The sequence below is a fragment of the Dermacentor variabilis genome, chromosome 4 (genome assembly GCF_050947875.1).
Source record: "Dermacentor variabilis isolate Ectoservices chromosome 4, ASM5094787v1, whole genome shotgun sequence".
Lineage (NCBI taxonomy): Eukaryota > Metazoa > Arthropoda > Arachnida > Ixodida > Ixodidae > Dermacentor > Dermacentor variabilis.
Genome location: NC_134571.1, coordinates 82,689,098 through 82,700,652, shown reverse-complemented (window position 1 = coordinate 82,700,652; position 11,555 = coordinate 82,689,098). Strand labels below are relative to the sequence as shown.

The 11,555-nt window shown below is 44.6% G+C and overlaps 1 protein-coding gene across 1 annotated transcript in view; it reads left to right on the top strand.

Annotated features, from left to right (window-relative positions):
* The first annotated feature begins 9,173 nt into the window (after window positions 1–9,173).
* The window catches only part of LOC142578260 (transient receptor potential-gamma protein-like), a 46,513-nt gene continuing 44,131 nt past the window's right edge, over window positions 9,174–11,555 (top strand). The window contains exon 1 of the mRNA XM_075687662.1: window positions 9,174–9,256. The gene's annotated coding sequence lies outside the window, so the exon portion shown is untranslated. The remainder of the gene's footprint in view (window positions 9,257–11,555) is intronic.

Genomic DNA, 11,555 nt, shown 5'->3' with positions numbered 1-11,555 from the left:
TCTTCATTATAAATAAGCAGCTAGTACAGATATTTTTGCTAGGGCTGCCGAAGCCTTCCGTGGGCTTGTATGGCAATTATTATGTTATATATATATATATGGCGACCACTATTCAAAAGGAACACTGAATACGCGCAGGCTACTCTGGACATCTGCCTTGAAAGAAACAGAAGAAGGCTCGCGCGTGCGCCTGAACCGCGACAGGCTTACTGTAGATAACAATGTCTACGTATGAAATTATTCCAAGAATAGCCGTGTCAAGATACGACAATTTCCGAAAACCAAATTGACACACTCAAAGACTGCACCTATAGATAGTAACCATTGAACCGATACCGTCTTCCAGGAAACAGTCTTTCGACTTATACACCTTAATGCTGGAAGCCTCACGAATAAAGTCGGCGATATAGAACATGTGCTAGCCAGTTATGACCCCCATGTAGTTATTGTTAGCGAAACATGGCTGCGACCAGAAATACAAGATAGCGAGTTGTTACCTCCAGGTTTTAAGATAATACGTAATGATAGAGAAACTAGAGGACGAGGAGTTGCAATAATAATACAGGAAAATATTGAATGTGTAAGGATGAACAGCATCCCTAATCACGAGAGCGCTTGGTGCCAAATCAAACTGAGAACTACTTCAGCCATTATAGGAGCAATCTATAGATCTCCTAACGCATCGATTGAATATTTAGAGGCCATCCAACACTACATAGAAAAACAGAAGGCGCGAAACCAAAGGATCATAATTGCCGGGGAATTTAACTTGCCAGGGGTTGACTGGAACTCGATTACTATACGGTCACGGGAACGAGCTGACTGCGAAGTGTTGCTTGATATTGCTACCCGCCGTGGTTGCTCAGTGGCTATGGTGTTAGGCTGCTGAGTACGAGGGCGCGGGATCAAACCCCGGCCACGGCGGCCGCATTTCGATGGGGGCGAAATGCGAAAACACCCGTGTGCTTTGATTTAGGTGCACGTTAAAGAACCCCATGTGGTCAAAATTTCCGGAGTCCTCCACTACGGCGTGGCTCATAATCAGAAAGTGGTTTTGGCACGTAAAACCCCAAATATTATTATATTATTGATATTGCTTTCGCTAACGATTTAACACAGGTAGTACAGGAAAGCACTCGAAAAACGGGAACAGTACAGTCCATATTGGACTTAATATTTCTTGATGGACGGTTTGAAAATTATCAGGTAGCGGTTGAAGCTGGCATATCAGACCACCATCTTGTATTTGTACAAATCAAAACCAAGGTTCCGGCAACAAATTCTAAAGAATGCACTACGCACGTTCCCAATTTTGATACAGCTGACGACACGAGCATCATTGATTATTTGTCGTTTCATGTAGGCAGTCTGAGACCTGACGATGACGTCAATGCGTTGTGGGCAAGATTCAAAACCATTACCTTGCACTGCGTAAACTCATTCGTACCAATAAAGAAAAAGAGAAGAAATAAAAGAAGCCCCTGGATAACGCGAGAGATTGTTCGCCTGAAGCGAAAAATAGGAAGACAAAAGAAAGTAAGAAATCGTGGAAAGATATCTAACCTATCAGCACAGCTGCGAATAAAGCTTAGGCACGCAAAAAAAGAAATACTACGAGGAAACCCTTCCTAACTTCATGGTATCTTCTCCGCAAAAGTTTTAGCGTCACTTGTCGCAAACCACTCAAAGCCAATACAGCATTGTTGCTAACAACGAAATCATAACTGACTGTTCAAAAATTGCGTCTTACCATAACCAGTTCTTCCAGTCTGTCTTTTCAAATGTTTTTGTAATTCTACTGCTCCAACTACAGTAACATCATTTTCACACGTGTCAGATATGCCAGAAGTTCGAATTAGCTATGAAGGATTACTATGGCTGGTGCTAAACATCAGAGAACATAAATCTGTAGGTCCGGATGGAATTCCATATGCCTTTTTGCGAAGATACGCTGAATGGGTTGCTAGATACCTAGAAGTTAACTTTAATGCATCCTTGCAACAAAAACGGGTCCCAGACGACTGGCTTGTTGCAAAAATTGTACCGATACACAAAACCGGTGACAAGCAGAAAATTGAAAATTATCGACCAATTTCTTTAACCTGCGTCTGGAACATATAATATCGAAAGCAATATATAAGTACCTAGAAGATAAGAAAGCACTACATTCGAACCAATATGGCTTCCGGAAAAAGCTTGTCAACTGTCACACAGCTGGTTGAAACCATCCACGACTTTTCAAAAGCAATAGATAACGGAAAACAGGTTGATGCAATATGCCTTGATTTCTCAAAAACTTTTGATAGGGTCCCTGATAATGAATTAATTATCAAATTGAGACAGCTTGGAATAAATAACAATATAGTGGAATGGGTCAGGTCATATCTATCAGGTAGGACGCAGTACGTGGGCGTAAACGGCTACCAGTTCGATCATTTATTTGTAATTTCAGGCGTTCCTCAAGGGTCTGTCCTTGAACCGATATTATTTCTCGCTTATATTAACGATATTTGTTCAGATATTAATGAAAACGTAACTGTGCGACTGTTCGCCGACGACTGCTAAATTTATCGAGAGATATGTAACCACAAGGTTCAAGAAATGCTTAGCGAAGCACTGGCGTCTGTTGAAGAATGGTGTGAAACATGGAAAGTGCAAGTAAATAACGAAAAAAATGTTGTTTTACGTGTTACAAACAAGCTTAAGCACATCCTAAATATTGATTATCAACTAAGTTCAACTGTTTTAACTACCGTTAACAAATGTACACACTTAGGAGTAACAATATCTGAAGACCTCAACTGGACTCAACATATCACTAATACTTGCTCTACCGCTGAAAGAAAGTTATGGTTCTTACGTCGCAAATTAAAACTCGCTCCAGCCCCAGTAAATCTAACAGCGTATTTAACAATAGTAAGGCCTACCCTGGACTATGCAAGCATCATATGAGACCTTTACCAAAAAGGATTAATTCATAAAATTGAGCGAGTGCAAAGAAGGGCGGCTAGATTTATTCTTTCAAGGTACTCCCGTACTGATTCTGTGACAGAGATGTTGCAAGAACTAAATTTACCCCTCCTCTTGGAACGCCGTTGCATAGCCAGACTTAAATTCTTCTTTTGCTTTCTCAAAATTTATTTAACTTTGATGCAGCGCAGTACCTAATTCCACGACAAGTCCGGAGCCTACGAGGTGACCACCACAGCAACATTCTAGTATGTAAATCTCGTGTGAATACATACGCATACTCTTTTTTCCCTAGAACCATAAGAGACAGGAATGATTTACCGAACGCCATATGTGATTCTCAAACTGTAGAACATTTTGAAACCGAAGTTACAAAATATTTTCTAAATGAATCCTCATGATCTAACATTTCTCGTGTAAGTTGTAGAATCTAGTATTGCTATATGTATAATGTTGCAATGTATGTGATGTAATATGTATCATGTAAGTTGTAGTATGTAGTACGTGAAGCATTTTTCGGCTACACATTGCTGCTTTATGTTTCACATAACGGTTGTTAAGTCAGATTTTGTATTATATTTATGTATAATGGCACGCTGGTGATTAAGTATTAGCTATACAGTGCTGCTTTACATAAGCCGTGATGCGCTTTGTGCCATATTTGTACCCCACCCCTGTAACGGCCCAATCGGCCAACAGTATCTGCAAATACTATATATATATATATATATATATATATATACTTATTATTTATTATTATTTAGCCCATACAGCGACATACTTTGTCGCTAATACCGTCGGCTACGGAAGTCTAATTATCCAAATTAATTAATTAATTAACTTGTTATAAGTACCTAGGGGGCTGGGTGTAAACGGACAATTTAAGGCAGTCACATGTTAATGCACTTTTCTAATCTTGAAAATTTGAAAATTTCCTAATCGAATTTCAACGCTAAATTCAAGCAATATCAGAACATATGCGGTATTATTATTATTATTTACAGGATATATTCAGAGACCTGGATTGGGAAGAATTGGGGATAAGAGTTAACGGAGAATACCTTAGTAACTTGCGATTCGCTGATGATATTGCCTTGCTTAGTAACTCAGGGAACCAATTGCAATGCATGCCCACTGATCTGGACAGGCAAAGCAGAAGGGTGGGTCTAAAAATTAATCAGCAGAAAACTAAAGTAATATTTAACAGTATCGGAAGAGAACAGCAGTTTACGATAGGTAGCGAGGCACTGGAAGTGGTAAGGGAATAGGGCAGATAGTGACCGCGGATCCGAATCATGAGATTGAAATAATCAGAAGAATAAGAATGGGCCAAGGTGCGTATGGCAGGCATTCTCAGATCATGAACAGCAGGTTGCCATTATCCCTCAAGAGAAAAGTGCATAACAGCTGTATCTTACTAGTACTCACCTACGGGGCGGAAACCTGGAGAGACAGAGAGAGAGAAAGCAAGGACAGGAAAGGCAGGGAGGTCAACCAGAACAGCATCCGGTTTGCTACCCTACACTGGGGTTGGAGGAAGGGGGAATAGAAAGAGGAAGAAAGGGAGAGAGTAAGTTCTGAGTACGTGTGGGAGGGACACCATACACAAGGACGCTATAAACGCTCTGTTAAGCCCGTGCACATTAATTACCGCACTAGTGCACGAATCGCTTTTCGAGCCAGTGACGGGTGTGGCCACGGTCCGAGTATCTTTGACTCGGTGAACGGTCTCGAGTCCAGTCTGCGTAAAGTTGCCCGCAGAGAGAGGCGTTGGACATCGTAGCGAGGGCAGGTACACAATAGGTGCTCGATGGTCTCCTCGCACCCACAGGAATCGCACATAGGGCTCTCGGCCATTCCCAAACGATAGGAGTATGAGTATGAGTTTGTGAACGCTACTCCCAGCCACAAGCGGTACAACTAGGTTGCTTCGCCGCGGGAAAGGCTAGATGGCAGTTGTAGCCGTTGCGTGGGGTCCAGTTTACGTAATCTGCAATTGAAGCCACTTGAAATCCAGTGTTCTTGTGACTTCTTGCGCGCAAGTAGGCGAAGTTCCCTGGCAGCGTCCGACCTCGCCAAAGGTGTTGGACGCGTCTTGGTATCTTCGTGGGCACACCGGGCAGCCTTGTCAGCTAGGTTGTTGCCGACGATGCCACAGTGAGCAGGCATCCACTGAAATATAATGTGGTGTCCTCTTTCCAGAGCATGGTGGTGCAGTTCCCTGATTTCAGATGTCATTTGCTCGTAAGTTCTGTGACGTAATGCGGACTTGATGCAGTGAAGGGCTGCCTTAGAGTCTGAAGTCACGTAACCGCTCAGATGCCTCTTCTCACAGCTCCCAACAAAACGGCTCGCCTGAAGTTCGCTGCCGATCACCGCAGCTGGAGGGTGGCGGATGGGGAAATATGTCATCTTCTCCGACGAATCTACTTTCTCGAGCCGCTGGGGCCAGCAGAAAAGAGTGTGGCGCATGGAGAACACACACTTCTGTCCGCACAACATCAAGGAGATGGCCGCAAGCGGATGCACGCCAGTAAATTTGTGGGCGGCTGTTTCGCGTGACGGCCTAAGTTCCCTTGTAAATCTCTGGGGGATTTACGAGTGCTGCCTATTGCACATTGCTGGAGCATGAAATGATCCCATATGCATTGACTAGTCCACCCCCGAATGGGTACTGTCTATTCCAACAGGACTTGTCTCCTGTGCCTACAGCAAATGTCTCTTAGATGAATGAGATGAATTCGCCTTGAGTGGTGCGCAAACGGTGCGCACATTAACATAATAGAGCATTTTTGGGCACGTATGAATGCTAACCTTTCCACGCCCTCCTTAGACTTGGCGAGCGCTGACGAACAGTGGGAAGCTATACAAGAAGGGTGGAAATGCCTTCAAGGAGACACAGCCTTCGTCGAGGCTCTCTGCGGGTCTCTGCCAGAAAGAATGGAGGCCGTCGTTCAAACCGGCGGAGCCACGACCCGTTATGAGCCCACCAAACGCGTAAGAAAATGGCAAGCTAACGCTGATATAATGGGTCACTATTTTATGTCCATTCAAAGTTTGTTACCATGTCGCAAGCGCCCAATGAAAACTTTTCAACCGTCTACTGCGTGCAACTTCTCTCCGTTCACGAGAACCAGGATACAGCAAAATAGTTACGAAAAACAATACTACTTCTTCCTGTGCGTGAACACTATTACAGGCCCTATAGTATCAAGCCGGTATCATTGCCAGACGTTCAGTGCGTGTCATAGAGAGAGAGAGAGAGAGAGAGAGGTATTTGGCGCAGAACTGTAAGCAACGCATTGCCACTCTCTGCGTGCTATAACCACGTTATCATCGCTAGCGGCCGATGAAACGCAATCAGCTGCTGTTTCAGCAACGCTAGCGAGGCGGGAGGGCTAACTGTTAGCGGAAGAGCGTCCCCTTTCCCCTCTGTTTTCGACAGCGCCATCCGCACATCGCACTAACTCGGTTTCGAGATTATTTGCCACTCGTTCGCGTGGTCCCGCTTATATTGCTCACGATAGTACAGAAAATACAAATGTGGTGTACGAGGCAATTTTAGGGAGATAGACGGAAAAAAGGAAAGGAGGAGTCGGGCGTAAATTGGAGTTAATCAGACATGATTAGGTACACATGTACAAAACACAGGGAAGGAACTCTGCAATATATCAATACAGGCACAATACGTATTGCATGTCTTTAGTATTTCTTTAAATCGAGCCATAGGAAAATGTGTTTGTTGTTTAACATCGTGGTACATACATATGAACGTTGCTAAATATAACTGGCCTTAAGTTTCATATTTTATTTGGAATAGAACAGGGACAGGACAATTTCGAACAAGGAAGAAGAAACTAAACTTTATTAAAAAGAATGGTCCGGCAGTTCTTGTTGTGGTGGCCTCAGGTGGCAGCTCGAAGTCCTTGGGCTCGGGCGGCGTCTTCGGCTGGCCGGTCGGCCCAGAGCTTGTCTTCCAGCTCCGAACTCTTGAGAGCCGCCTCCCAACGGCGGCTACGACGATGGAGAAGGTCCCCGGCGGCCCCCGCAGCTGGGGGGGGGGGCATCAGGAACCAACGAGGCATTTTGTTTTATTTAGACTAACAGGAAAAGGGGCCGAGGGAAGCGGCCGCCATACTTGGACACCACGTGTCATGGTTGTTTCATCAAACATTTTTTTATTAAAGCGATGCTTTGCACGCCATTTCATTACATTGTCACCGGTAGTTTGTAGTTCAAGCGCTATGTGACAAGTTCAACGAACATAAAAATATTATGGTTGCACTATAGGTTATACGGCAAAGAATCTTGTCGCGCAGCATCTTTTCAAGAATGTGAATGTGGTAGCGTGGAACTGCAGCCGACTAACAACATAAATAACAGAAGCTCAATAAACTCGCAGGCCCGCTTACAAACGTAATATGTATTCGTCTATCTGACGTGAATGGTTAGTTCTTCTCCTGGCTTCATTGTCTGTTTGCTTCATAGTGGATGTAACTGTAACAGTGGTGACTTACTTCGGGTATAGCTCACTGAACCATACGGGTCTTTCACAGCCGTGTCGCTCGCTCTGTCCACCAGCAAGAGCACCTATCATGGTTTTTTATTCCTAACACGTCAATATCTATCTTAAGAAGTTGTGTGGCGTTATTCTTCGAATTTAGTGACGTCTTCGTCGAGAGTGTCGACATCTCTACTGTTGGCCACAGTTTGACCTTATAGCTGCACGGAATGTACACGGGGTCTCATAATCGCTTCAGGTATCGAGCTGCATACATAGTAGTAGTACCTTCGGGCCCCACTTCGACGTCTCTGAAGCGGTCAGATGGAATCGCCAGCGCAATTAGAAAAAGTGGCCCAAATAAACAAAGGTTACGAACACAAGAAGAGTGACACACGTCGCAGTCTTTCGGGCCACGCGTATTAAGATCCACATTGTCTTAGTTTCTCTTTTGTAGTTTTTTCACCGGTTTATCAATGCTATCAAGTTATCGCTAGGCGCAATGCGTGCCTGCTGTATAGCTGAAGTTTCTTGGATGTTGTTGTCAATGCTAGTTTAGCTATAGAGTCCTGTCTAATCAGACTACGCACGCAATGCCAATAATGTTATCTATCCTCCTTTGATATACGCTAGCACCGGCGACGTCTCTCTAGTGTCTGCTGATATATGTTTAAGTAGCGGATGTACTTGAACCATGTGTAGATTCAAGGACCGGCGACCGTGCTCGCCGCTGTTGTTCTACTTTGAGTGTTGCTTTTTTTTTTTCTGAGCACAAGTGCATCCATCAAAGAGGCGGATTCTTGACTCGTATCTCTGGCCGCATTTGTCGTTCTTCACCGTCCCTACATAACGGCAGTATGACACTCTAATGGTATTCACGCTGTATTTGCGCTATAAATTGACATCAGTATGCCGTTCCTGCATCGGAATCACGTATCACACTCTTGCGCGTTCTCTTATGTACCATAATCTGTAAAACAAGGGGGAATGCTTGTGCCAAAGGAGAAATATTATAAACTTTACCATTTGCTTTGATTCGGTATGTCCACCCTACGGAGTTTCTTCAAGTTTACAAATAAACGTTACCGGTGCCTTGTAGAGTCACCGTAAAAATACTTCACCTTATGGTTTGGTTCACGTCCGGAATGCTTTCCATCTCTAGTGTAGCTTTAGGAGACGGTATGCTACTTCTATATGTACCTTTTTTTCTTGCTCTCCTCTTTCTAGAATCTGTCAGCAGTGAAACGTTTAGTATTTAATGGATAATTTCTATCCAAAGCCGCCGTCGTCTGCAAAGACATCCTTTTAAGTGAAACAAACAGTCTTGAAAGACCACCCGGTGAAATGGCTTAGTCGATGACGCTGTTCTTGCAGTGTAAATACACAGTCGCGACGTTTGCGGTGCTTGAGAAAAAAGTACAGTATTGCTGGGGTTTATGAGTGCATAATAATTCGAAGTTTCTCTCTCTCTCTCTCTCTCTCTCTCTCTCTCTCTCTCTCTCTCTCTCTCTCTCTCATCCTGAAGTAATCGTGTTTGCTCGCCGGTTTGCAGCAGGAAACGCTCACACATTCTCAATCCTAAACAAAAACACTGTCGTAACTTCGCAGGCCGCTCATTGCTGCGCGAAGAGCACGAGAGGCGAGCATCCCTCTTGCCTCACATGGACCGGGCCAACGTCTACCGCACGGCGAAGGCTGCAAGCGCGGCTCGAGCTGCCGGGTCCCGACGGCCCCCACGCCGCCCCGACTCGGTGCCGCTGCCCCAGCGCACCAACCGCCGCCGAGGTACGTAATAACCGCTCACATCCACACAGCCCAGAGCGTCTGCCATAGAGTATTAAGAGAAAAAAATTATCAGAGCGAGCTATGGCGCGAGAGTCTGTGGCCACTGCAAGTGCTGTGAAACAATCAGCGTCCCAATTGATGGTATAGGCAGTGCATGAGTTTGACCTACACTTGGTCCTTCTGGATTGAAATGGCTTTCTGAATTTGCAAATCGATCATTTTCCAAAAAAAAAAAAAAGTGTTACGTTACAAATACGACAACGCGCAAAATCACTACGCGTGTGGGCTGAGAGCATTTGCCTTGCCAAGTTTAGGAAACTGTGAGTGCTCGGAAATTAGAAAACAAACAAAGCGTAACAAAGGGCGAGGTCGAAATAGCGACTTGTGGGCGAAGTTACAAGGTAGGAGGCGAATTATTGGGTGTTGTGGGAGATTGTCAGTTTCCGCAGTCGCGCTCCTGGGTCGAGGAAGCTATTCTGCATGTAAATTAGAAACCTTGTCAGAATAAAGCAGATCCTTTCGAAAACGTGCTCGATGAATTCCAATGAGGCAATAAAGATAGAGCAGCCATAGGTAAATAGGTAAAAGGTAAAGGCACCTCGGTGTTAGTCGAGCAAAACACCTTCACTTGATACTACGCTGTAATTCTGCAAGGTCGTGCAAATCGTCAGCCATTTTCTGCGTGATTTCTGCCGTGAATTTCTACGTGAGGCTCTGCAGCGTGACTGCATGGTTTTTGGGAACGTCGCTGACCTTCCATGTGCAGCGTATAGTGAGACCATCGAATCGGTTAGCGTGTTCAAAGGTTCCAAACACCTTCGTTGCACGATTGTTTATTTCGAAGGCAGAGAGCGAGGTTTCTACTTGCGCAATTCAAATTTATTCTCTCGTATGCTTACCGTGTACAAGCAGGGCAGTGTCATGCCACGTTTTCATACATTTCACTATGGTTTCCCATCCGTAAACTGGACATAAACTAGTCGATTCAGAAATCGAATTGAGACAGCCCAACCCAACAGTTGTTATATGAAGTCCTTTCCGGCGAGTCAGGAGCACAACGGCATCGTGCGTAGAGGAGAGAAAGCGCGAGTGCGTAAGTATACATGGTCCATTTGATCATTGCTATCTGCAAAGCCAAATAAACACTCTCGGCGTTTAACCTTACAAAGCTTTCCAGCTGATGCAGCCTATTATGTGCAGTTGTATTGACCCAGATCCCATTCGGCACTCGCTCAGTCCAACTGGACGTCGTTTACACAAGTTCAACAGGCAAATATCAACACGGAAGCTTAGTCGTCGCGGTTATAGCGCGTCCATGTAAGTTTACTGATTTCTAGCTCAAGTTACTGAAGCTATGCTGAAAATTACGAAAATTATGCGCGTACCGAACGCTCGAAACCGACAGCAGATTTAAACGAGTCGAAGCCTTCGCCGTTCTAAACATTTTCTAAACTAACAGAGCGTCGCAAACTTGAAAGTAAAATTTAGTTCAATGTTTATAAGAACCTAACGCACGTTGAGCTGTTGCAAATAAGAAACACGCAAGTATAAACCTGATACAATAGTATCTTCAGGCCCAGCTTCGCATCGTTACATAACAAATAGTCGCCTCTTTTCCATTCGGTGCTTTTGACCTTTCGCATGCTTGGCCGTACATTTGCGTCTCGTGACCTTCTTCGCACTTAGCGAGGCAGTCCAACGATATGCCACGTAATCCGCTTAGTAGTGTTGAGAAACATGCGACATGTGATAAGTATTTTCGAAACATTCCCGTAATGATTTTCTACGCATGCCTGACTAAGGCTGTGGTCACTTATAGGTCGTTTACGGTATAACTGACGGTATTGTTCCTACGTACATGTGTTACCGTGTATCAGTTAAACTTGTAGTCCCACCATAAGTAACCACTGAAATAGAGTATACATAGCGTTGACAAATGACGGGCTACCGTACTCATGCTAGAAACAACTTCTCGCGAACGATTTTCTTCGTTGTGAGATGCGCGACAAGAAATTCGAACACTCGGGCATGGCAAGGACGCGCTGCTTGAAAGATGCTCAAGGCATTTCTCGAATTCATTGCATTACTCATTGGCTATATAGATGACCGCTAAACTGAAGCATTGTCCCAGCTTTCAATAAGCGCCTGTCCATATGGTATTGCCTGGGTTCTCCCTTCGTTTCCGCGTGCTTTGAGCTCTTTTGAGAGATTCGCAACGCACAAATTCGCCCACGCGAGGTCGTGGCGTGCCCAAGAACCCAGCCACGCCGTTGCTTCGCCTCGTGGAACTCGAACGACG